Source organism: Dipodomys merriami, unplaced genomic scaffold, assembly GCF_024711535.1.
Source record: "Dipodomys merriami isolate MVZ:Mamm:240054 unplaced genomic scaffold, mDipMer1.0.p SCAF_16, whole genome shotgun sequence".
NCBI lineage: Eukaryota > Metazoa > Chordata > Mammalia > Rodentia > Heteromyidae > Dipodomys > Dipodomys merriami.
Genome location: NW_027202937.1, coordinates 28,545,754 through 28,571,325, shown reverse-complemented (window position 1 = coordinate 28,571,325; position 25,572 = coordinate 28,545,754). Strand labels below are relative to the sequence as shown.

Genomic DNA, 25,572 nt, shown 5'->3' with positions numbered 1-25,572 from the left:
TTCTCTAGTATCATAAACTCATTTGTATTTCTACTGTGTCATGTCATTCACTATTTTTAATAAAGTTGGTGGTCGTGGCTTACCAGACATAGGCATCAGGTGGATTGGAAATTTCAACCACCAGAATCATGAGCCAAATAAACCTCTAAGCTGTCTAGCCTCAGGCATTTTGTTATGGAAACACAAAATGAATTAAGACAAAGGAGAATTCTCTGTTACCACTTAGAAATAGAGGGAACTTTAGGGAAACCAGTCCTCATCAATTGCATTTTCCTACACTGTACTCTTCACAGCTCTATGAGGAGCTCTCTAGGAGAGGGAAAATACAAATCAAATGTGAGTAGCTGAAGAATACCAGTAGTCCTGCAAACAGTGTGATTGCTCAGTTGATATTTCAAAACCTCTTCCAAAGGGAGAGTCCAGATGATCAGGTGAATATTAGCTTCACACTAAACGGGGGCTGAAGAATGGTAGCTTTCTCATCCCAATATATTGTTACATTTTTATGTGTGACAGTAATGAGGCATGGATTTGAGAACTTAACTGGAAGTTCTGGCATGAAGAGTTTTGTATTTTCCTTTCTTTGTTAACACATTTATTTCCCTACATGCATTCATTTATTTGATCATATTTACCCCCCCTTACTCTTAGTTAATCTTCCTCAATAATTGATTATTTTTGGGTGCAACTCCTGTGGCTTGAACTCAGGGGCCAGGCTTTTTTGCTCAAGGCTAACTCCTTACCATTTGAACCACAGCTTAACTTCTGGTGTTTTGGTGGAGATAAAACTCTCATGAACTTTCCTACCTAAGCTGGCTTTGAACGGTGATCCCAGCTCCCTGACTAGCTATGATTATAGGCACGAGCCAGCAGCACCCAGCAAGAATTAAAATGTTAAGAAGCAATTGAAAATGATGTAAAATTAAAGATGCTGGTGACTATGGACATTGTATTAGTCAAGATTTTTCAGAGAATTAAAACTGTATGTGTGTGTGTGTATGTGTGTGTGTGCATGTGTGCATGTATAAAGAGATCTGTCACACGGAATTGGTTAGGAAGTTTATGGGAGCTGATAAGACTCAGGATCTACCATCATCATGCTGGAAACTCCGGAGAACCATTGGCTTGGCTCCAGTTTGAGTCCAAAGGTCTGAGAACCAGGAAGAGCTAGTTGGTCACCCAGCATATGTGTGATGGCAGGAAAGAGCTCGTGTCCCAGATGAAGCCATCAGGTAGGCCCAGTTCTTTCTTACTTGTGGGAGTTAACCTTTTTATGTGTGTGTCAGTTGTGGGGCTTGAACTCAGGGCCTGGGCACTTTCCTTGAGCTCTTTTGTTTAAGACTAGTACTCTACCACTTTCAGCCGCAGTTCCACTTCTGGTTCTTTGGTGGATTATTGGAGATGAGAATCTCACAGATTTTCCTGCCCCAGCTGGCCTTGAATGGTGATCTTCAGATCTCAGCCTCCTGAGTAGCTAGGATGACAGGTGTGAGCCATTTTTTTTCAGACCTTGAATTGGCTGAGGCCTGCCCACATTAGGAGGTTAATTTGCTTACCATACTCAGTCTGCCAATTCCATTGTTCATCTCATCCAGCAACACCCTCTCAAGAAAATCCAGGATAATAATGTTTGATCAATTATTTTAATAAAACTATCATAGATATCTGCTAGCCAAGTACTAACTTGGGAGTCAGAAGCTCTTTGAAATTAAGTATTGTTTGAAAGGATGATGAGACCAGTTTCTAATGTGTTTTTTATCCATGTACTTGTGGGCAGGTAAGCCACACACATTATCCACATGTAGACCAGCTGCTGAGCTATATGTTGGCCCTTTGGTTGTACAGTTTAATATCTTTACATACAAAAGGGTGCGCATGGCCAAAATTTATTTTAGTTATTTATGTAAATGTATTTTTAAGTTGTTATTATAAAGGTGATATACAGAGAGATTACAGTTTCATAAGTCAGATAATGAGAACATTTCTTTTGAGACAATGTCATCCCTTCCTTTGTTCACTCAGTTTCAAAAGGAAGTTCTTAATGATCATGGTTGGACCTGGAATCAGGCATCCTGGGTTTTAGTGTGGGGTTTGCCATGTGATTTATTGTGTGCACATACACATTACTTGAGTCTTAGTTCTTCTTTGTAAACTATCCAAATTGTATCACATTGTCTCAGAAGTACCTTCCAAACTTCAAATCTTGATTTAGTCCATGACTTGGGAATTCCGTAGAGAACAGTGATGAAAATTTCACCACTGAATTCCCAGTCTAAAAATGTACTTAGAATACATGAGAAGGCTCAAGAGAAATTTTGCTGCTTCCTGTCATTTTTATTATTTATTTTTATTTCATTGATGTAGAATAATTGGGTTATTTTTGCTTGTTTTGGTTTGTTGTTGGCAGAACTAGCATTTAAACTCAGGTCTTTGTACCTGCTAGGCAAGCACTCTGTTCTTTAAGCTATGTGCACGGTTCTTTTTGTTTGTTTATTAGTTATTTATTTTGATAAGGTCTCATGCTTTAGCCAGGCCTGCCTCAGACTCTTCCCTGACTCCCAGGTAGGTGAAATTACAGATATCTTCCACTATATCTGCCCCTCCTTTTTTTTTTTTTAGCACTTTGAAAATTGTAACTCATCAACTTCTTCATTTGAGTAAACTTTCTCCAAAGCAAGTGTTCTATTAGTTTGCTTTAGCACTCTATCTAAAATATTGCCAGAAGATTTTTGAAGACAAGTTGATTTCTTTTCATAGTAATGAAAGTACATTCAGTAGTATCGGATACCCTATGAGATAATTGCTGGTGTAGAACTTGCAAGTTCTTGAGTTCATTGCTTCAGGCTAAAAAAACCAAGCATATTCTTTTACCAGTCAGTGTTGAATCCAATGATAATCTGCACCAAGAGTGTTGGTTTACATTTTGAGTTTTTTTAATTAAAAGTTTTATGTGACTCACAGTTCACAGGATTGAAGACACATTTTCTATTGCTGTTTTCTTTTATAGACAACAATGATAATACACTGCTTAGTGATGAGTCTGCAAGCCTCTTAACCTCAGACTTGAACCTCAGTCCCCATTTCTTTTAGTACCTCTGTTGTGTGACAGAGGTGAAGGCTATTGATCACAACCTTGTGGAACAACCCACACATTCTTCATAGAATCACAGCTGACAAAGTAACGTGCTCTATGTTTTCACAATGACATAGAGATTGAAAATGGAAAAGTTAAATATAAATCTTCATGGAAGTTTCAGTAATTTTTAATAATTTGTTCTTTTGTGGCATGCATATGTGAATGATATATTTGTCCTAGAGCAATATGAATTCATTTCTCCACATCTGAAATATCTGCAGTAAGCTAAATTAAAAATGCATTTGTACTTGTACAGTTAAATGATCATATTTAATGAAATGTCAGAGATGAATCTTAGCAAATAGTCAGGAAATTATTTTAGAGAGTGCAGCATTTCATTACTTGCAGTCAGGGGAAAAAGCAAAATGATTAAACAAATGGCTTACCACTCTAAGGTGGTGTCTGCCTGAGGAGATTAGAAAGCCCGCATGGAGAGGTCATATGTAAATAGTGCATTTTCTCACTTGGCATTTACTCTCTGTTGCGTCTCTGTCTTCTCTGGCTCCCCTCTTCTGTGGAATCTTGAGTGTAGCAATAGCTCACATTAGGAGAGTTCAAGTTCTATTTGTTTGTCTCTTGCAATGTGCCCTTATTTGGATGGAGGGTGGCTGCTGATGTAAACAGTTAAGAAGAGATCACACCAGAGTATGATAGGTTGAGATCTTCAGGCAATAATGTGAGATCCACAAAGAAAGGATTATGTGCCAATAGAGGCAGAGATAGGAGGGTTGCCTCTGTAACATGAACAGTCCCAAAGTTTCACAGCCACCACCAGAAGGTGGAAGAGGTGAGGAAGGATTGTCCCTTAGCGTCTGCAGAAAGAGTGCTACGTCGCTGACCCCTTGATCTTCTAGAATGGAGCCAGTTTCCATTGTTTTCAGCCATCCACTTGGTGGTGTTGTGTATGGAACCCTAGGAACCTAAGATGGGTAGTTAACCACAAACTCCAAGTGGCTGTTACTAAGTTTAATGTGCTCAGTCTGTGGATAGGTTTCTTAAGGAAATCACGTTATTTTCCATTGAAATGTTTTGTGATGTCATCTAGAGCTTTGCTGGGATATGAGCATAATTAAAGGGGGTGCCAAGAAATTCAGTAATTAAGATGATAAATATCATTTGGGGGACAACATTTTAAAATTAAAGTTAATGTAAAAATCAGTGATGAAAATATGAACATTTTCTTTCTTTCTTTCTTTCTTTCTTTCTTTCTTTCTTTCTTTCTTTCTTTCTTTCTTTCTTTCTTTCTTTCTTTCTTTCTTTCTTTCTTTCTTTTTCTTTTTGTGCTGATCCCAGGATTTAACTTAGGGCCTTCATGATGTCCTTTAGCTTTATTTCTCAAAGCTAGCACTCTGCCACTTGAGCCACAGCTTTAATTCTGGCTTTTCAGTGGTTAATTGGAGATAAGAGGCTCATGGACTTTCTTGCCTGGGCTGGCTTTAAACCATGATCTTCTGAGTAGCTAAGATTACATATGTGAACCACAGGTGTCCAGCTTTTCTTTTTCTTTTCTTTTTTTTGGAAAAAGGATAGGATCTCATTCTGTAGCCTAGGCGGGCTTAGAACTCATGTTCCCCTGTATCAGCCTGAGTGCTTGAATTATAGGCTTGTGTTACCACTATGAGCATCTTAAATACAGGATCAATATTATTCATGTTTCTCTTGCTTCTGTGTGTCTTGTCTTGACATTGTTACTATGTGAGCAACACATCAGATGGTCAGTGAGACAGTTATTTGTTACTTATTTGAAAAGTAAAATTTCATTTATATTATTATTAGCAGTGGTGGTATTGTCATTATAGTACTAGAGATTGAATTCAGGGCATTGTGCTTGCTAGGTAAGTGTTTTGCTACTTGACACATGTCTACCTGGAAGTAAATATAGAAATGTATACAGTGGCCACCACTTGGTGGCTTACAACTGTTATCTTAGCCATTTGAAAGGATTGAAGTTTGAGATCAGCCTGGGCAAAAAGTTTGTAAAACCTCATCTCAAGGAATAAAAGCAGGGCAGGATGCTACTAACCCATCATCCTAGCTATGCAGAAACTGTACAGAGGAGGCTCATAGTACAGAAAGGCTTGAGTTCTTCTCTCTGTGGATCTCACATCATTCTACAAAGACACTGGGCCTAAATGTGGGCACAAATGTAGCACTCCATTCAAAAATACTTAATCCATAAAAGGCTGGGAATGTGGCCCTAGTGCCTGACAGTAAAATGTAAGGTATCAAGTTTAAACTGTAGTACCACGACATAAAAAAAACCCTCAAATAATAAAGGGCATATTCATATGAGATATAGCTAATATTTCAATTTCATGTCAGGCAGACCTCCCTTCCCCCAAAAGAAATGACATGTTAACAGCAGAGTGACATGTTGAATTCGCTTATATCTAGTTAAGAACTCAGTCTCTATTTGGATGAGAGAGAGAGAGAGAGAGAGAGAGAGAGAGAGAGAGAGAGAGAGTATGGATCAGGGCATCGTGTTACAATGGAATCTGCGTAAGCAAAGATAAACTACTCTAATCCATGTCGTGAAGGGAATTAGATTCTTTGGCCTTTACCACAAGTCAGAAAATGACAGCACAATAAACAAAGCAAAATGATTTCTGACTTACACTTCCACCTCACATCTCAGAAGCTTTGCTACTGTTACAAGTATATTAAATGTAGGTCCTAGGGAGAGCTGACAAGAGGCATATTCTGCAGCACAGCACTGCTGGTTTGTGTTTGGTGGTTCATATTTATCGAGTGCGCACTTCTATAGCTAAGGGGAGATCAGCAGTGGAACTAGGAGCGACCAAGAATAGAATGTTGCTTCCACATTTAATTTATGTTAACTTTGAACTGCTTGAAAATACTTAGTGTTTTCTTAACATAGGGGTGCACAGGAGTGGGACCGACTGGCCTATGGGCCTTATCTGGCCCATGAAATCCTTGCCTGACCCTGTCAAGGCAAGCCGCCATAGGCAGAACTTGAAGTTTAATGCATTGTATTAAGTGAATTATAATCATAGCATGAGTTTTGGGAGACCGGCAAGGAATGTCCATTGTGTCATAGTCAGGATACATGCAAGTACATGACAGACAGATACCTATTCTCCTCATTGCTTCCCACAGCCCATTTGCCTGTTTTGCAGTGAGTCAGAGGACAGTCAGGGCCAGGCAGGCTGGGAGTGCACACATTGTGGAAGTGTTAGCACACTGGCGAAACTGTTGTGATCTGGTGATGACAAGACAAGATGCCATGAGCCGATTCCTTGCAATGCTGATGACCTTGTCTCTGATGATTGACAAAGATGCTGTCAACTTGTCAGCACAGATGACAACTCCAATCCAGCCTTTCTCCACACATCCGTGATCACCAATCCTCATAAAAACCAAATCTCAAATGAAGATTGAGGACATGACAGTACATAGAAGAAACCTTCAGAGTTGATGATAGGAAAGTTGGAAATGTTCCAAATTCAATAACAGTGAACAAAAGCAAAGCAATCAAGTCACTAGCAGCGTACACACTGGGTAGCTATTAAAATTTCAGAGGCCTGACATCTTACAAATGGCTACTAAAAGAAAAGTTGATGGTGAGTATTGGACTTTTCCAGAGAAATATACAAGTGATTATTTTGGTGTTGCAGTTAAAGGCAAATCTGTGAATGTCATATTGCGGTGATGCACATAAAGTAATGAAGAAAGCCAATGTGGAAATTTGTTGTTGTTGTTGTTGATTGTGGGGTTTGAACTCAGGGTCTGGGCCCTGTCCCTGAACTCTTTTGCTCAATGATAGCACTCTCTCTCTCTCTTTTTTTAATTGTGAAAGTACTGTACAGAAGGGTTACAATTACATGGGCAAGATAAAGAGTACATTTCTTATCACGCATTGTAGCCTCCTCCTATGTTTCCCCTTCCCATCCCTTCCCATCTTCCCCCTGCCCCCCATCCAATCCTCCCCCCCCCCCCCCACCAAAGTTGTAAAGTTCGTTTTTGACATAACGACTTGTACATCTCATTGTTGCAATAGCACTCTATCTCTTTAAGCCATAGCTCCACTTCTGATTTTCTGGTGGTTAACTGGAGATAAGAGTCTCATGGACTTTCCTGCCCCAGCTAGCCTTGTACCATGATCCTCATATCTCAGCGTCGGAGAAGCTAGGATTACAGGCATGAGCCACCAGTGCATGGCTAATGTGGAGCATTATTACAGCTCAGAACATGCTAAGCTTAATGATTGGGAGGCCAAATGCATCTGGAAAGATCAGTGCTCTTCAGTTGAGTTTGGACTCACAAGCTGCTTTCACTAGTCTTCATTGTGACAGAGACAACATTATTCAGAGGAGTTATGGAGTGAACAAGCTAAATCACAGAGGTTGAGATGTCCTGTAGAGGGAGAGTTTATGAGGAAGTTCACAGTGGCTGCTGCTGCGGAGTTGTTAGCACCAAACAAAGTAAAATTACTTCCGAGTGTTGATTTGTCTCAGAGAATGAGCTCAGATTTGATTACTGACTTAGCACATATGTTGAAAAACTAAAACCACTGAAGGATTCTACAGGAGGTTTCTAGTTTTTCTCTGTGGCTTGTGAGAAGACAATGTACATAACCGATGCTAACAGTTTGGTTTTTACTTGGGATAACTACAGAGTTTGTCACAAGAGAGGAGCTTTTTTCACTGGAAAGCACTCATGACACCACGAGATAAGGACCTGTTTTGAGAGTTTTATCAGTGAAGAAAAACTTGAGCTAATATTTGAAAAATTAAGTGGCCTTGGGACAGATGGAGACCTACCTGTGGTTAGCTCACAAAATGAGTTAATAGCATTTGTTGAAAAAGGACTGAATGATCTCAGTCTTGATCCAAATGATTCCATTATATGTCATGGTGTCACAGACCAAGGAAATCTCTGTGTACTGTCCTTGCAGCTCAAGAATTCAATGTCAACAATAGTCATGCATACATGTTGTCAAAAGCAGAGGGTTTAACAGCCACGGTTTAAGGAGTGACTGAGTGATCTTGACTCTGAGAATGGTGATCTTTTTGCTATTGTGAAGTTGGCTGAGTCTTGGGGACATGCTTATAAAGGTTTTACAAACTTCAGAAAGGAGTCATGACAATTCAAGGAAAACTTGTCAGGGAGCTCAATGATGGTTAAGTGGCTGTGGGATCTAGTGCTCATGGTAGACATCACCAAGTACCTCATTGGTTAAGTCTATTCCTAAATATTTTATTCTTGATTATTCCTAAATAGTCTTTAGTTTATTCCTAAATACTTCATTCCTAAATATTTTATTTTTGTTTATTTCATATCTTATAACTTTGCTGAACATACTTATTGGTTCTAATATTTTTTTTAGCTGGAAGGATTGAGTCTTTAGATTCTATTGTTATATGGGAACTTGATCAGCAAGACACAGAAAAGCTATACTTTAAGAGGTTGAATCAGGAATCTTCATTAGAAAGCTGGCAACTGCAAGTGGACTAGCATCCCAAAGAACCTACAGTCCTGAGTGTTGTCAATATAAAGCTTATAAAGGCGAAAACCACATCAAAGCAGATGCTGCATGGTATGAGGATTAGCAAAGCGTATTTACAGAAGCAAAACAAGCCAGTTATGAATTAACTAAAGGGTGCAGGTAGGGTTAGGAATCTCTTGGAATCTAACAGTCTTAACAATCAGGGGGTAAAGGATAGGGATTTCCTGGAGTCTAACCATGAGATGACGTGACTGCAGTTCTCTGAATGACCTGTGCCCCAGCTACAGTATTTGGAATTGAGTGAAATGTCCTGTTACCTATTAAGGCATTAAGATGGTGGTGGGTACAAGATGGCATTGCTTAGGTCCACTTTCCATTTTTCACTCTTACATAAATACTATTATCCTTTCCTATGGATGAATAAAATTCCATTGTATGAATTCAACACATTTTCTTCATCAACTTACCTTTTTTTTTTTTTACATTTTTTATTGTAAAAATACTGTACAAAGGGGTTACTGTTACATGAGCAAGGTGATGAGTACCTTCAATTTATCTGTTGTAGTACATCAAGGCTGTTTCTGTACATGGTAAATGGTGAGTAGTTATAGCAAGGAACATGAGTGTACAAGTATCTTTTTTTTTTTTGTTGGTTTTGGGGCCTGAACTCTGGGCCTGGGCACTGTCCCTCAGCTCTTCAACTCAAGGCTAGCCTTCTACCACTTGAGCCGTATTGCCACTTCTCCTTTTTCTGCTAATATGGTGATGAGGCCTCACACATGGAAAGCAAGCACTCTACCACTTAGCCACCTTCCCAATCCTGGGTGCATAAGTATATTTATTGCATCCTAATTTATAATATTTTGGGTAAATGCCCAAGAGTTGGGTCATAGGGTAGTTCTACTTTTAGTGTTTTGAGGAATTTGCAAATTGCCTTCCATAGTAGTTGCTCTGATTTACATTCCCACCAACAGGGCAATGGGATTCCTTTTTCCTCTGCATCCCTGATAGCCTTGTTGTTGTTTGTATTCTTGATGAGGGGCATTATTACTGGAGTGAGTGAGATGGAATCTCAGTGTTGTTTTGATTTGCATTTCCTTTGTGTCCACAGATGTGAAGCATTTCTTCTTGTGTTTATTGGCTATTTTTAATTCTTTTTTTGGAGAAGTCTCCATTTATCACTTTTGCTCATTTGTAAATTGGTTTATTGATTTTTTGGGGGGAAGGGTTAGTTTTTTTCTGGCTCCCTGTATATTCTGGCTATTAAGTCTTTGGTAGACTTATAGAGGGACCATGAGCTGCTTCTTTTATATTTCCCATTTTAGCTGGGATAATGGGATATACTGCCATGCCCATCTTCTTCCATTGAGATGGAGTCTTCTAGACTTTTCTGCCTGAGATAGCCTGGAACCACAGTCTTCCTGATCTCAGCTTCCTGTGTAGCTAAGATGACAGACAAATGTCACTTTGCCCAACTATTGCTACAAAAGGGGGTTTTGTATATATGCCTGGGCTTGCTTCAACCAGATCTTCCTAAACTCAACTTCCCAAATAGCTAGGTTTACAGGTATGAGCCACTAGCGGCTGACTCATACTTCATTTATCAATTGAGCATTTGCTTAGATCATTGCCTGACTTGTTTCCAGAGTTCTTAGAAAGCTATCTTTTTCATTCTTTTGTTGTTGTTTAAACTTTTCTTCTGTAATGTTTCCCTGGGGGAAGTGACCTGGCACTTCATAGTCTAACATCTTGCTCATGTCACTCTCTCTTTTCATAATTTAATAATAGTGAACAACAGGAGAAAGTAGAAGAGCTGGACTTCATAAAAATGTGTAGTCGAATCCTGTGGTCTATCATATTATGTTGTCATCAAATTGGCCTAGCGGGAAGCATTTCCATCACTGAGGAGAGGCTGGAGGCATTCTAACACCCTAGACAATGGTATTGACAACTGTTATTAGTCATTAAATCTCTTATAGGTCTAAGAAAAAAAGTTACTTTCTAAAAAATACTATATATTTTAAGAGTTGAGCTTTCACAAAGTTCTTGTACAACTGTCAAATTTCAATGCTCTAAATTTTTAGAGACCTGATCGGTTACAAGGATTTGCTAGAGGTGCACACAGGGTTGAATTTCAGGCAGATAGAATCTCCATGTCTGATTGTGACATGCTTCTTGTGTCAGGATGTATGAATCATAATACTTCTGTGAAGATGCTCACCATTTTGTGATTCTCTATTAGTGGTTTATCTCTCTCTTTTTTTAAATAAGTTTTTTTTTATTGGGTTACAGTTACATGAGCAAGGTAATGAGTACATTTCTTCTCAAACATTGTTGCCTCCTCCTTTGTTTTTCTCCACCATCCCTTCCTTCCCACCTCCTCAACTACACTCCCACCCCTCACACCCCTCCTCCCTAAATTGTAATGGTTTATCTCTAAGCTCTGAGCAACTACAAGACAGACTAGTAAGACACTACATTTAGTTTCTGTGTGCCTAGACCATAGAATAGCAAAGATAAAAGCTCTTAAGGCAAGGTGAACACAATGAAGCTATTGACCTTACACTCAACTAGGCTTATACTTTTCCTTGTTCTGTATAAAGAATTTGCCTTTTTCCCCCCCCCCCCCTTATACCAGGGTTTGAGCTCAGGGATTCAAGCTTGCTCAGCTTCCTTGCTGTGCTGGATTATACCATTTGAGTCATACCTACAGTCCAAAATTTTTGTTTGATAATTGGGTATGGAATTAGGCAGTATTTCCTCCAGAGGCTGCCTTTGAACCATGATTCTCCAGATCTCAGCCTCCTGAGTAGCTAGGATTAAAGGTGTGAGCCACCAGTGCCTGCTTTAGAATTTTTTTAAAAGTTAAAATGTAAAGGATTCATAGAGATGAATTTTTGGGAAACTATACAAACTGTGTTTGATGTGTCATTTGTAAGTTTTTCGATTCTTTGATTTTTATTCCAAAAGTGACATATAGAAGAGTTACGGTTACATAAGTCAAGTAAAGAGTACACTTCATTTTGGGCACCTCTTCCCTCTCCCTCTCCCAGTTTTCCCCTCCCATTCCCCACTCTGATGTGCCAACAGTGACCCCAAACAAATTAAAAGAAAACTATTTAGTCGATTTACTAGATTATACAATGATAGGTGATTTTTTTTGACACATTTTCTCCTATTGAACAAATGGAACAACGGATTCCTTTGATTTCTCATACAAAAATCTCTAGGGTAGCACAGTTAAACTCACTTGTTTTTTGTTTTTGTTTTTGTTTTATAGGGAAAGAGAGGCCCTGACATGTTTGGAATATTGATGGAAGACATTGAAAAACTTTTAAAGTGGTGGAGCATGGTATAGTAGCTCATGCCTGTAATCCCAACTATTCCAGCCTATGCAAAAATTTAGAGACCTCATCACAACCAAGAAGCTGTGTGTATTATTTGCACCTGTATCTGAGCTATGAGGGTACTGTAAATACAAGGATCACAGCCCAGGTTGGCTTGGGCATCAACATGAAACCCTATTAAAAAATCCCTACAACTCAAGGCATAACTCAAGGGTAGAGTATCTGCCAAACAAGCATAGGGCCTGAGCTCAAACTCAAGTACTGACACAAAAAAATGATCCCCCAACACACACACACACACACACACACACACACACACACACACACACACACACACACAAACCTTTCTTAAACTTTCTGATAAACATACGTGGACACTTTTATTTGCATATATAAAGTAAATAATCTCTGGTTTAAATTTCTTATTTGTTAAATTAGAATAGCTCATATATAGAAAGATGTCTTTCAATGCATATGATTCATTACTTATTCATTCTAATGAATTAAGGTATGTCAAGCCCTGGGATGTACATGGTGAAGGGTCATAAGCAGGTCAAAGACAAAGGCTGAGGAAGCCCAGTCAGAGGAGGTCTTGTGGGAAAAACAATATTTAATTGAATATCTTGAAGATGGGTAAACTTAGATATGGGAAGAACAACTAATGGGGATACAGTGATCTCAAGTCCATCTTCAAGTTGCTCATAGGAACCCTGAGATTTTGTAGAGAACTTAGAGGAGGGGTTGGGGTATGCAGAGCAGGTAATCACGGTGGGGCCAGTGGTCTGGTTGATGGTGAGCTCAGCTCTGGTTCTGCCAGGGGTTCTGGAGAAGTTGTTATCACTGTCATCACTTGAGAGGAACAATCTGGACCCCCTGTGATGTTGTCTTCTGCTCCAGGGTGCAGTCTCATCACCGGGGGTAATTGTCCTCATTCAGGGTGTGATCTGTCCTGCAAGGCTGGCTGTTGCTTGAGGGTAGTGTCAATTCTTGTCATAAAGAGGTTTATTGATCCTGTCTTTCTTGGAATCCAGGCAGAGAGAGGGAGAGGGAGAGAAGGAGAAAGAAAAGGGAGGAAGGGAGGAGAGGGTGAAGAGGGGGGAGAGAAGGGAGAGAGGAAAGGAGAGAGAGCGAGAAAGAAAGAGAGAGAAAGAGAGAGAGAGAGAGAGAGAGAGAGAGAGAGAGAGAGAGAGAGAGAGAGAGAGAGAGAGAGAGAGAGAGAGAGAGAGAGAGAGAGAGAGAGAGAGAGAGAGAATATAAAGGTAATAGATCCAGAGAGGGACAAAATGGAGTTAGTGAGATCAGAGAACGGAACCCTCCCCCTTCACTGATGGTTGCTTTAAAATTTAAATTGAATTTGTTTTTTTAGTGGTTGTGGAATTGGAACTCTGGCCTCACAGTGGCTAGGCAGCTACTCTGTCATTTGAGCCATGTCTAGGAATTCTTTTTGGCCTTAGAATTTCTTCTTTGAATAGGGTCTCACATTTGATGGGAATCTGCTTTGTTCTTATAACTCAATATTGCATCCTTGGCTTGGTCCACTGACTACCCTCTCACCAGCCTAGATATGAAATCCCACTCCTGCATCCGCTCAGGTGATAGGAGCTTGAAAGATGGGGGCAAGTGCATGAGAGATTGTGCAAGCAATAGGTCTGGGAGCCAGACATGCACCATAAACTGGTGAAACCCTTTGAGCCCTTCAGCTACCTGGGACCCTGTCCCCACCCATTACCCTACTTGAGTCCTGCCACCCATTGCTCCTTACACCTCTTGTCTCCTGACTCTTCTCAGGTCACTATGGTATCCCTCTTCAACTTTCCATACAAGTTGATCTGGTCTGTTGATTTTGCTTTCTGCTCTTTCTTTATTTTCATACCCTTAAGACTCAGTTTCCTAACAGTATTTTTGCTCAGGGCCTGCCTTGGACCACTATCCTCTCAGTATCAGTCTTTGGAGTAGCTGGGATTACAGACACACTCCATCACAACTGGCTGTATAGTTGCTTTGCAAATATCCCCCAAACAGCTGTCCCCTGATAACTGTTATTTCTCCTTTGCATGGAGAAATGAAGGGATTTACTGGAGGTAGCCTCTTACTAATTGGCAAGACTAACTTAAGCCCAAACTCAGTGGACTCCCAAGAACCACAACCTGCCATGCTAACTAGAATGAAATCCCAGGGAAATGGGGTGAGCAGCCTCTGAGGGGTTTTAGACCAATGGGGAGGCTTTGGCTATCTGTGCTCAGGAAGCTGGCAGTAGCCTGCAGATTAGATGGAAGGAAACATGAGTTAGTTTTATTGCCACTAAAGCTGTGTTCTACTTTGTATGTGGGAAAAATGTAACTTCCTAACACACCTATCCCTCGATGCTTCTAAGGGAAAGCAAGCCCAGAGTAGCTGGGCAAAGCTTGCAGGTGCAAAATCGTAAAACTTTATTGAGTGTAGTGTCAATTACTGTGCTAAGTATTTTAAAAGACAGTCTTCTTAGAATGAGGAGAGATTGGTGTTATTTTATTTTCATGGAATGCAAAAAACAACACCCAGATACTTAGCAATTGTCACTTGTTTAAGGTTACAGAGTTGATGGGGGCAGTCAAGTCTTCAAACCTAGGTCTGTTTCCACCACTTTGCATGATCTTTTACTGTTGGCCTAAAGAGACAGAGGGTTTGATTAAAAAAATAAATGACTCCAGGAAGCTAGACTCCACTGGCTCATACCTATAATCCTAGCTACTCAGGAGACTGAGATCTGAGGATCAAGGCAAACACCCAAAGGCTCGCTGGGGGGTGGGGTGTGTGTGTGAGCTTAGCACATATGAGTTTCTGGGTTTGATGCCCAGCACTGCAATAATTAATTGGTTAAATGAGTTATTTGCCCCTCTGAAGGTAGCCTGGTCCTGGACACTCATACCTCAGGGTCTACCTCATACACCCACTCATGTGGTTCCTCAGATGTTTTCAGCTGTCTCTCCTCTTTTCTGACTTCTTTCATTGAGAACTTCACTCGCCATCTTTTACACAAGTGATTTACACACAAATAATGTTCACAGATAATGTGGTGAGGCTAAAGTGAAAAATTCATCAATCATCAATGTTCATATTAGCCTTGATGAACAGCGGCTAACTCTACAAGGCCTGAGCGCCTCTAGACAATTTCCATTTGCTGTGGTTTCCTGGGGATCCAAGGGATTATGGTTGGCAAGAAACTTTGACCTTCAACCAATTTATTTTCAGTGAGGACTGTGCACATGGGAAATCTTGCTTGTCTTGGTCCTTTAACTCCTTCCTTCTTTCTTTTCCTTCCTCACAGAGTCCTTTCCCCTCCCTTCTTCCCTTCCTCTCCTCCCCTCCCCTGCCCTCCCTCCCTCCCTCCCTCCCTTCTCCCTCCCTTTCTCCCTTTCTCCCTTCCTTCCTTCCTTCCTTCCTTCCTTCCTTCCTTCCTTCCTTCCTTCCTTCTTTCCTTCCTTCCTTCCTTCCTCCCTCCCTCCCTCCCTTCCTTCCTTCCTTCCTTCCTTCCTGCCTGCTTGCCTGCCTGCCTGCCTGCTTTCCTTCCTTCCTTCCTTCCTTCCTTCCTTCCTTCCTTCCTTCCTTCCTTCCTTCCTTCCCTCTTCCTCCATTCCACTACTGTGGGTTGAATTTAGGGCCTTGCACTTGCTAAGCAAATACACTGCCGCTTGAGCCTCATACCCAGTCCTTTACTTTTTAATATGGTCTTCAGATAGGATCACATATACTTATCTCTGAGCTGGCTTGGACTGTAATCATCCTATTTCTACCTCCAGAGTAGCTGGGACTACAGGCATGTACCACCAGGTCTAGACTGAAGAAAGCGTTTCTAATCTTTTCCCCCCTAGCCTTCAGTTGCAATCTAAATCTCTGTCAGGGAAACGCCTGTCTAGACAAATAACAGAAAGTAATTGAAACCTAGTCCCTTTCCTTGCTTCTTGCTGCCTTTCCCAGCACTGAAGTTTGGATCTGCTTGGGTGAAACTATGGGAAAAAAAGATTATTTTTAAATTGGAATTTTAAATGTTTAAAGGGAATGTCCTTTGTGGTACATGGGTGAAGCATAGAATTAAGGAAAATGGAAAATCTTGCTTCTCTTGGTCCTTTAAGTTCTTCTTTCTTTTCCTTCCTCACAGCATCCTTTTCCCTCCCTCCCTCCCTCTCTCCCTCTGTCCCTCTATACTTCCATCCCTCCTTTTTCCCTTCCTTCCTTCTTTCCTTCCTTCCTTCCTTTCTTCCTTCCTTCCTTCCTTCCTTCCTTCCTTCCTTCCTTCCTTCCTTCCTTCCTTCCTTCCTTCCTTCCTTCTTTCCTCCCTTCCTTCTGTCTGCCCCTACTTCTCTTCCAGGTATGAGGACAAAAGGACATACTGGCTAGAAATGCATTGAGCTATTTCTTAAAATTGCTTGCAATTTATTCTCATGTCCACATTTACTTTCTCCATTTGGTTATCATCACTAATATCTAGTTTGTCAATTTAATCAGGCTTGGTTTATTTCCTGAGTAAGTACTTTGCACATAGGGTTACACTAAGTGTTCTAACACTATTTAGAATCTTTCACTTCAAGATGGTAAGATGATGAGGACTAATTCACAGATGAGATCTGGGATGCCTGGACATAGATGCTGTTAGCTTGAAATGTGAGGCATGATGGTCTTCACAGGTTGCTGGGGAAGAACGGGTAAGGAAGCCTCTTGTTTGAATCTATGGTGGATACTTGTGCAATTCATAGAACTATAATTCCTGCTACAAATAGTGCAATGCATTTTTTATGAGCACCTGTGATTCAATTTTATTATGCTCTAATGAAAGTATATTTCATGCAGCTTGGATAGTTTACAGTTACTGAAAGTCTTGGGTGAAACAGGGGTAACCTGTCCTATGTTGATTTTTGTGTGGACCTCTCTAGATACAGCACTTCTTACACCAAGTATGGAGAATTGAGTAATGCATTGTTCTTCAACGAGTTCCTTTCTTTTTATTGTTTGCAGTGCTAGAGGTTGAAACCCAAACATACATCCCTAGATTCTAGTAGCAGGGAGAAGTCTAAACTGGTGATTTTCCAAGTCATTCTTTAAGTTTGAAAGGGCATTGCTATTATTGATAAATTTATATTTAGGAAATAAATAAAATACCTATGAATACCAAGAAAGTGGAGCTTTTGTCATTTCCTTCTTAGAAAAAAAATAGGCGAAGGAGGGCCTTTATATTGTTGTGACTGAGTGAGTACGTGAAGTTCTTTCTCCTTTCTGAGGGCCCTATCACACTGTGGATCCTTGAATGTTTGGGTTTCTCACAGGAGGCCGGAGCTTTTAAAAAATTGTGGGGGGCTGGGAAGGTGGCTCAGTGGTAGAGCACTTGCCTTGCATGCATGAGGCCCTGGGTTCGATTCCTCAGCACCCCATAAGCAAAAAGAAAAAAGCTGGAAGTGGTGCTGTGGCTCAAGTGGTAGAGCGCTAGCCTTGAGCTGAAGAGCTGAGGGACAGCGCCCAGGCCCAGAGTTCAGGCCCCAAGACCGGACCAAAAAAAAAAAAAAAAAGGTATACACTAGCCTAGAATGAACGTCATTCTCTGGGCAATTTTGGGATTCATTTTTTTGGTTATCTCTAAGTAGTTGTACAAAGGCAGTACTGTTTAACAAAGCAATTTATAAATGCAATGCATCTTGATCAGTGTCACGCCCTTCAACTTTCTCACCTCCCTTTATCCCACCCCTTCCCCTACTTTCAATTTTGTGGTATGTGCAGTGAGCTCTTGACTGCATTCTCTTCCCCTTCCCTCTTCACGGAAACTGGGATTTTGATGAAGACTTGGCAGGGACAAATATTCTACTTACCCGTTAAGGACATTTGTCATGACATTTACTGTGCACTGGATATTTTAGGATGTGTTCATCATCTTGAGATCCTTACTTTAATTATATAGGTGAAGCATTTCTTTCCCCAAATCTGGTCACAGTCATGAGATCCAGGCATATCCTTTTCAGAGGTTTCATTCACTACTTTATGGTGGCTTTCAAACTAACTTTGAATGACAGGAAGATATGTAAAGGTACACAAGGAATAGAGACTTTCACAAATAGCTCATTGCCTTAGCCTGGAAGAAGCACTGTTACCTTCCATTCATACCATTGAGTTGCATTCCCACACAACCCTGTTTGATCACTTGCTGAGCCGATCTCATTATCTATTAAATGTGTTGGCTGACTCTGGCTGCAGATCTCAGGCAATCAGAGGGTCTGCATGCTCTTGGCTGTAGACATTTGCTTGACTTGGATTCCTTAGGTCTGGCTGTACTGAACTGCCTTTAAAAGAATACGTGTGAGGTAAAGGATATGCTGACAGTACTGTATTATTTGATGGTCTCACTTATATTTGGTGTAAATCACCAATATTTGCAGATATCTTCCCATGAATCAGGCATTGTGTCATATATGATACCCACAAACCAGCCAAACAAATGAATTAGATAAACCTAGATAGGCTTTCCCTAAAATTCTCTTCTATGTTGAATCATACACATTTTTTAAATTTAAATTTTATTGTAAGGGTGATATACAGAGGGGTTCCAATTACATAAGTAAGGTTAATGAGTACATTTCTTTTTGAAGTGTTTCCCTCTCCTCATTTCTTCCTACTACCCCCAACTTCCTTCCCTATTCCCCCAAGTTGTAAAGTTTATTTCCACCATAATGTCTAGTGAGTATCACAGTTGATTGGTTCAGCCTTTGTCCCATTGTTTCCCTTCCCCAAATCAGATAAACTTATATACAAGGCAAAGAGTACAGAAATAAAAAGCAGTGACAACAGAGAATAAACCAAAGGGTGAAAAAAAGAAAGAAAAAAGAAATAATGGCAATCAGTACAATTAAAAAACCCTTTAGTTTCCATTTCTTGGAGTTCATTTAGATAAGCATCATTTTAAATGGTTATATGCACATAGCTAGTGAGCCATTGTGATCCTTTGCTAAGAATATCCTAGACATATTCTAGTTATTGCAAATGAGGGAAACCATGCAGCCTATGTTTCTTTAAATATGTCTTACTTTATTTAACATGATTTTCCCCATGTCTTTCCATTTCCTTATGAATGGGGCAATGTCATTCTTTCTGATGGAAACATAGAATTCCATTGTGTATATATACCACATTTTCTTGATCCATTCTTCTACTGAGGGGCATTTGAATTGATTCTGCATCTTAGCTATGGTAAATAATGCTTAAAAAACATGTTTGTGGGGCTGGGAAGGTGGCTCAGTGGTAGAGCGCTTGCCTTGCATGCCTGAGGCCCTGGGTTTGATTCCTCAGAACCACATAAGCAAAAAGAAAAAAGCCGGAAGTGGTGCTGTGGCTCAAGTGGTAGAGTGCTAGCCTTGAGCTGAAGAGCTGAGGGACAGCGCCCAGGCCCAGAGTTCAGGCCCCACAACCAGACTCCCCCAAAAAACAAAAACAAAATCAAAATCATGTTTGTGCTCATAGCTTTAGTGTGGACTTGTTTATGGTCATTTGGGTAAATGCCCAGAAGTGGGAATACTGGATCATAGGAAAGCTCTATGTTTAGTTTTTTTTGAGGAACCTCCATACTACTTTCCAGTGTGGTTGAACAAAGTTTACATTTCCACCAACAGTGTAGTAGAGTTCCCTTTTGGCCAGCATCCATTATGATTTGTTTTCTTGATAATGGGCATTCTAACTGGTTTGAGATGGAATCTCAATGTGGCTTTGATTTGCATTTCTCTATGGCCAGAACATTTCTTCATGTGTCTGTTGGTCATTCTTTTTTTTTTTTTTTGGTCTGGTTGTGGGGCCTGAACTCTGGGCCTGGGCGCTGTCCCTCAGCTCTTCAGCTCAAGGCTAGCACTCTACCACTTGAGCCACAGCACCACTTCCGGCTTTTTTCTTTTTGCTTATGTGGTGCTGAGGAATCGAACCCAGGGCCTCATGCATGCAAGGCAAGCGCTGTACCACTGAGCCACCTTCCCAGCCCCAGTCATTCTTATCTCTTTGGAGAAATCACTCTTTAAGTCTTTAGTCCATTTATTCATGGAGGTGTTGTTTCTTGTTCTTTGGGGGGGGGAGTTAATTTTTTGAGCTTTGGGTGTATACTTGATATGAGGCTCTTATCTGATGTAAAGCTAGTGGATTTTCTCCCAATCTGTGGGCTTTCTATTTATCCTGCTAGCTAGATCCTTCGCCATGCAGAAACCCTTCAGTTCAATGCAATCCATTTATGCAGCCTTTCTTTAATTTGTTATGTTTCTGGATCTTAGGAAGTTTCAACCTGTGCTAAGGAACCCTAGTGTTTCCCCTATCCCTTCCTGTAATATTTTCAGGGTATCTGGTCTTACCTTGAGGTCTTTGATCCATTTGGAATTGATTCTAGTGTAGGGTGATATATGAGAATCTAACTTCAGTTTTCTACATGTGTATAGCCAATTCTGCCAGCACCATTTGTTGAAGAGGCTTCTTTCTTCCATCCTGTGTTTTTTGTGCCTTTATCAAAGGTGTCTGTTGGTCTGTGCATTCATTTCTGGGTCTTTGATTCGATTCTATTCCATTGGTTCTCAGGTCTGTTCATGTGCCAGTACCAAGCTTTTTTTTTTTTTTTATTTTTTTATTTTATAACTATGGCTTTGTAACAGAGTTTGAAGTTTGGCATTGATAATCTTCCAGCATTGTTCTTCTTGCTAAGGATTGTTTTTGCTATTTGGGGTCTTCTATTATTTCATATGATTTTTTGGATTGCTTCTTCTATGTCATTGAAGAATGTTGTTGAGATTTTGATGGGTATTACATTAAATTTGTAGATAGCTTTGGGCAGCATTGCCATTTTCACGATGTTAATCCTCCCAATCCAGGAGCATGGGTTTTTTTTTTCTACTTCCTTAAATCTGCTTTGAATCACACACTTTAAGTGTACATTCTTAATCAGGATTTTCTCTGCTAAAGAAAATAGCTATAAAGGTCTATTTATTAAGTGTTCACATTTTCTTAAGTACTCAAAATACCTTGCCCCAGCGAAGCACCTACATTCATGCTTTAGAAGTTGTTTTAAGAGGATTTGGAGGCAATTAGAGAAAAGCCATTTCAGAGGAGATGTTCTGAATTTCTCATAATTGCATGGGCATATTAAATACTTTGCAAGAGAACTTACATGTGAAAGTAGTGACAAAAATTCTGCTTCCATTTCACGCAGATGACGTAAAAGAACTAAAATCCACGATTAAGAAAAATGAAATTGTATAAATTATAGCAGAAATGCCTGTCATCACCTGTATTAGCTGTTAAAATGCCTCCGGGGGGTTGAGTTAGACAAAGAAAATTACTTATCTGTAATTCTTATTCTCTTTAGGTAGCAATTATAATAGATATGCACTCTTGGGTGCAAGTCATTGGTGTGCGATCCAGGAAAAGACTGGAAGTCAGCTGAAGAATTATAACCCTGAAGGAAGGCATGCCCCAGGATGTCAAGGGCAAAATGTATATGGAATGTCATTGCCCCCACATATAATGACCATCCAAAAGAGCAGGCAAATTTGGTCCCTTGGAAGAAAAGAATGACCGAGTAGATCTGTTATAATCACCACTGTATATTAAAATGTATAAAGGTCTAGCCCTTGGCAAAATTTGTGAATTGGGTCTACTCATTTTCTCCGTGTGCTTCTCTACCTACTTCAGGAATGCAGTACTCACTTACTTGCCATCTCCCTCTGTCTGCTTCTAGGAAATGCATCATTAAATTTATTTACACTCAAGCCAAGACATTCCTAGCAGAAAGAGCCCCTGAGACAGAATTAAGGAGCTGCCAGCCTGGGCCTGGCATGGCCACCAACTGGTCCTGCAATCTCAAGTAAGCCACGTCACCTCAGTACCCCCATTTATAAAATGACAGGGTTGAATTAGGAAGTATGATTTCTAGGGATACTTTTACCATGATGATTCTGTAAGAGAAAAGTTAAAGAGCAGGCTAATTTTAGGCCAAACTGGTAGGTTAAAAATATTAGCCTAGAAGATGACCTTTAAATGTAACAGAAATTAATAAATGAATCAAAGTTTTTGTCCATAGATATGAGAAGTAGCTTGAGAAATCCACTGGGACACAGGAAAGGTTTTTGGATGCCATGTTTGTTTGATGGCAATCTGAGATTATCTATGTAACTTCATTCTACACACAGAATCCCAGTACTGGCCCTTGATGTAACTCGACTGGGACATACTTCACATGAGAGTCCCTGGGTAAGGGAGAGATTTCAGAAGATATTACTGGGGCGATATCAGTGTAGAGAAGAAATCATTAGTAAAGTACTACTTCAGTGGCTGAAGGTCTGAGGACCGTGTCTGGTAGTGACTGCTTCATTCCCAGGGGGTGTTAGCACATGGAACTGGTTCTTTCTTTTTTTAATTTTCTTTTTTACACAGGCACTATATCAATAGACTGGTATGATGGACAAGAAGGACCTGGAGAACTTTGATGGTAGTTCCAACCTCACCTGTGTCTCTTCATTACTGGTGTCCTCAGAGTGGTCAATCAAGTTTGATACCGATGAGACTCAGATTTATTCGAGACAGATTTGACCATTGTGTACCTATTGCTTCAAGCTGTATTTTGCTTCTTCAGTGGCAGCTACTTTTCTCAACTGTTTCCACATTGTTTCATTCACTCACTCATTATATATTTATGTCAAACACTTTTGAGAGAGAGAGAGAGAGAGAGAGAGAGAGAGAGAGAGAGAGAGAGAGAGAGAGAGAGAGAGAGAGAGAGAAAGAGAAAGAGAGAAAGAGAGAGAGGAAGAAGGCAATAAATATTTCACAACAATTTATACTTGGAAGGGCAAGGATAGGTAAGTGACAGTGTGGAAGTTATAAGTTATTACATGATAGTAGGCCATCAGTGCTATAGGATAGAAAAACAAAGAGGATAAGAGACATAGGGTGGTGAGGAAGAGGCTTCCATAGGGAAATGACACTGAATCAAGTCTCTGAAAGGGATGGACTCTGTGACTCCTGGGAAGGAGAGGTCTGGAGGGGTGGGGGGGGGGGGGGCTGGAAAGATGATTGCCTGCCTCAGTCTGAAGCACTGTAGGATCATATGTGGTTGGAGAGAGTTCAGTAGAGGAATCACACAGGTGGGGATTTTCAGGGTTATCCTTTGAGTAACATGAAGAACCTCAGGATGCTTTTGACCAGAGCAGTGAACTGATTTGATTTGTGTTCGTGTGTGTGTGTGTGTGTGTGTGTGTGTGTGTGTGTGTGTGTGTGTGCCAGGACTGGGGCTTGAATTCAGAGCCTGGGCTCTGTCCCTGAACTTCTTTGTGCTGAAGGCAAGCACTGTGGTTTGGAGCCACAGAACCACTTCCAGCTTTTTCTGAGTAGCTTACTGGAGATAAGTGTCTTATGGACTTTCTTGCCCCAGCTGGTTTCAAACTACAATCCTCAGATCTCAGCCTCCTGTGTAGCTAGGATTACAGGCATGAGCCACTAGTGCTTGGCTGATTTGTGTTCTTATGTAAATTGTATTTATGAAGAAGTTTCCATTTTACCTTTTATATCAAATGTATAACCTTACTGAACTGACTTTTATGTATAATATGAAATAGAGACCCTTTCTCTCCTCTTTGCTCTCATTCTCTCTCTCTTCCCCTGTCATCTACCACAGATACATGGATATAACCTGCTTCAGATTCCATTCTAAACTTGCTCACTCAGTTCTTCCTTGAAGAGAAAGACAGGTAGTAAAAGCAAGATAATAAACTCCTTGAGAATGGAGATTGGGCCTTGTCCACATCTGTTCCTCCAGTGTCATGCTAGGGCTCCGTTGCTGCTTGTTTGTTGAAGGTTTCATGGTAAGACTGAATTAGATGAGAAGCCAAACCTTAACCTCAGTGAGAGAAAGCTTACAGATTAGCTTCCTCCAAGTATCAAGGCTCTGTCTATCCCTCTAAAAGTTGTATTGGTTAGCTAAAACTCGAAAGTCTGATGGGTGCCTCTGAACTTTAACTGATGTTTGGAATCATAAAAATGCAGAAGCCTGAGCTCTAGCCCCAGGAGTCCTATCTGATTGACTTGGGATATGGTCTGGGTATCAGGATAGTTCAAAAGACATTTCCAGGTGATTGTCATGACCAGCCAAGGTTAAGGATATTGGGAAAGGAATAACAGAACAGATTGTCGCTATTGTGGCTTCCAGACAAAATACAGAATTTAAAATAAGGAATTTTTATTGTTTAATTTTTTAAACTTTTTTAAAATTATGTTTAAGTAAGTGTACAAGGAGTTTCAATCCAGCACGTCAGTTTATGAGTACCATGCATCTTGATCCATGTCACCTCATCCTCTCCCCAAAGCAATTTTTAGCATAGATATGTCTCAATGTAGCTGGGCTGTATTTATGCTAAGGAGTTGTACAGTTTATTTGAAATTCTAATGTAACTGGTTGACCTGTATTTTTATTTTATTGTATTTTTTTAATTTTTATTTTTTATTGTGAAAATACTGTACAGAGAGGTTACAATTACATGGGCAAGATAATGAGTACATTTCTTATCAATCATTGTAGCCTCCTCCTTTGTTTCCCCTTCCCATCCCTTCCCATCCTCCCCCCCAGCCCCCCCCACCAAAGTTGTAAAGTTCGTTTTCGACATAATGACTTGTACTTCTCATTGTTGCAATGGGTCCACCTGTATCCCTATTTAAACGACTTGTTTTTCCCCTTCCCCTCCACAAATTATACCGACATCAAATACAGTGAAAGCAGGGTTTATACTGTGGGGGAGGGACATACAAAGCAACAAAGAAATTATCTCATAAATGCGTTAGAAACAATCATATGAAAGAAAAAAAACATTTGAATACATATTTTAGGGTTCATTTCCCTAACATCACCTTATCTGACCTTTTCTGCTTGACTCAGACATATACTAGATATTGCAAATAAGGGAAACCATGGGACCTATGTTTCTTTGGGCCTGGCTTACTTCACTTAATATAATTTTTTGTATTTTTATTTTCTGAATCGACAACTCTCGTTAACTCTAAAGTATTCTTTGCATATTAGCCTTTCTAGCCTCACAGCCTCTAGATCATAGCTACCCTTCCCATGACAGCCCTGGTGCCATGCAATGGCATGCCTGCTGGCCTGATTTGTCTTTGTGGCCCCAGATACCTATGCAGCTTTGGCTGTTCTGGGATGCCAACACTCAGAACTGGAACATCACTAAAGGCTGTTGCAGAGAGAACTCACTTACTTCCATTGTGTACCCAACCTAAGCTGGCAAATTTAGAAAGGAGCAATTGAAATATTCTTTAGAGATGCCGCCCCCCCAATAAAAGAGTGAGAGATGAATTTCATAACAGTTTATGTATGCATGGCACAATGAAAACCAAAGGAGTGGATTATGTGGTCTCTCTTTTTCATTTTTCCCAGCCAGACTAAATAAAGAAACTTAATGAGTGGAATGATTCATAGCTAGAAAGAAGAATGCAAAGATAGCATGAGGACCTCTGCTTTCCCACCCTTTGACAGCAGGTGCAAAAATACCTACTGAGTTTGTTCTTCACGTCTCAGATTGACAGCTTGGAATGTTCTAGAAGGAAAAGATTTCTTATACTCTTGCTTATGCTAT

General features: G+C 40.3%; 1 long non-coding RNA gene across 1 annotated transcript in view; it reads left to right on the top strand.

Moving 5' to 3' along the window:
• Window positions 1–1,190: 1,190 nt before the first annotated feature.
• Window positions 1,191–25,572, top strand: part of LOC138827876 (uncharacterized) — a 72,199-nt gene continuing 47,817 nt past the window's right edge. Inside the window, exon 1 of the long non-coding RNA XR_011372191.1 lies at window positions 1,191–1,232. This is a non-coding gene — a long non-coding RNA (uncharacterized lncRNA). The remainder of the gene's footprint in view (window positions 1,233–25,572) is intronic.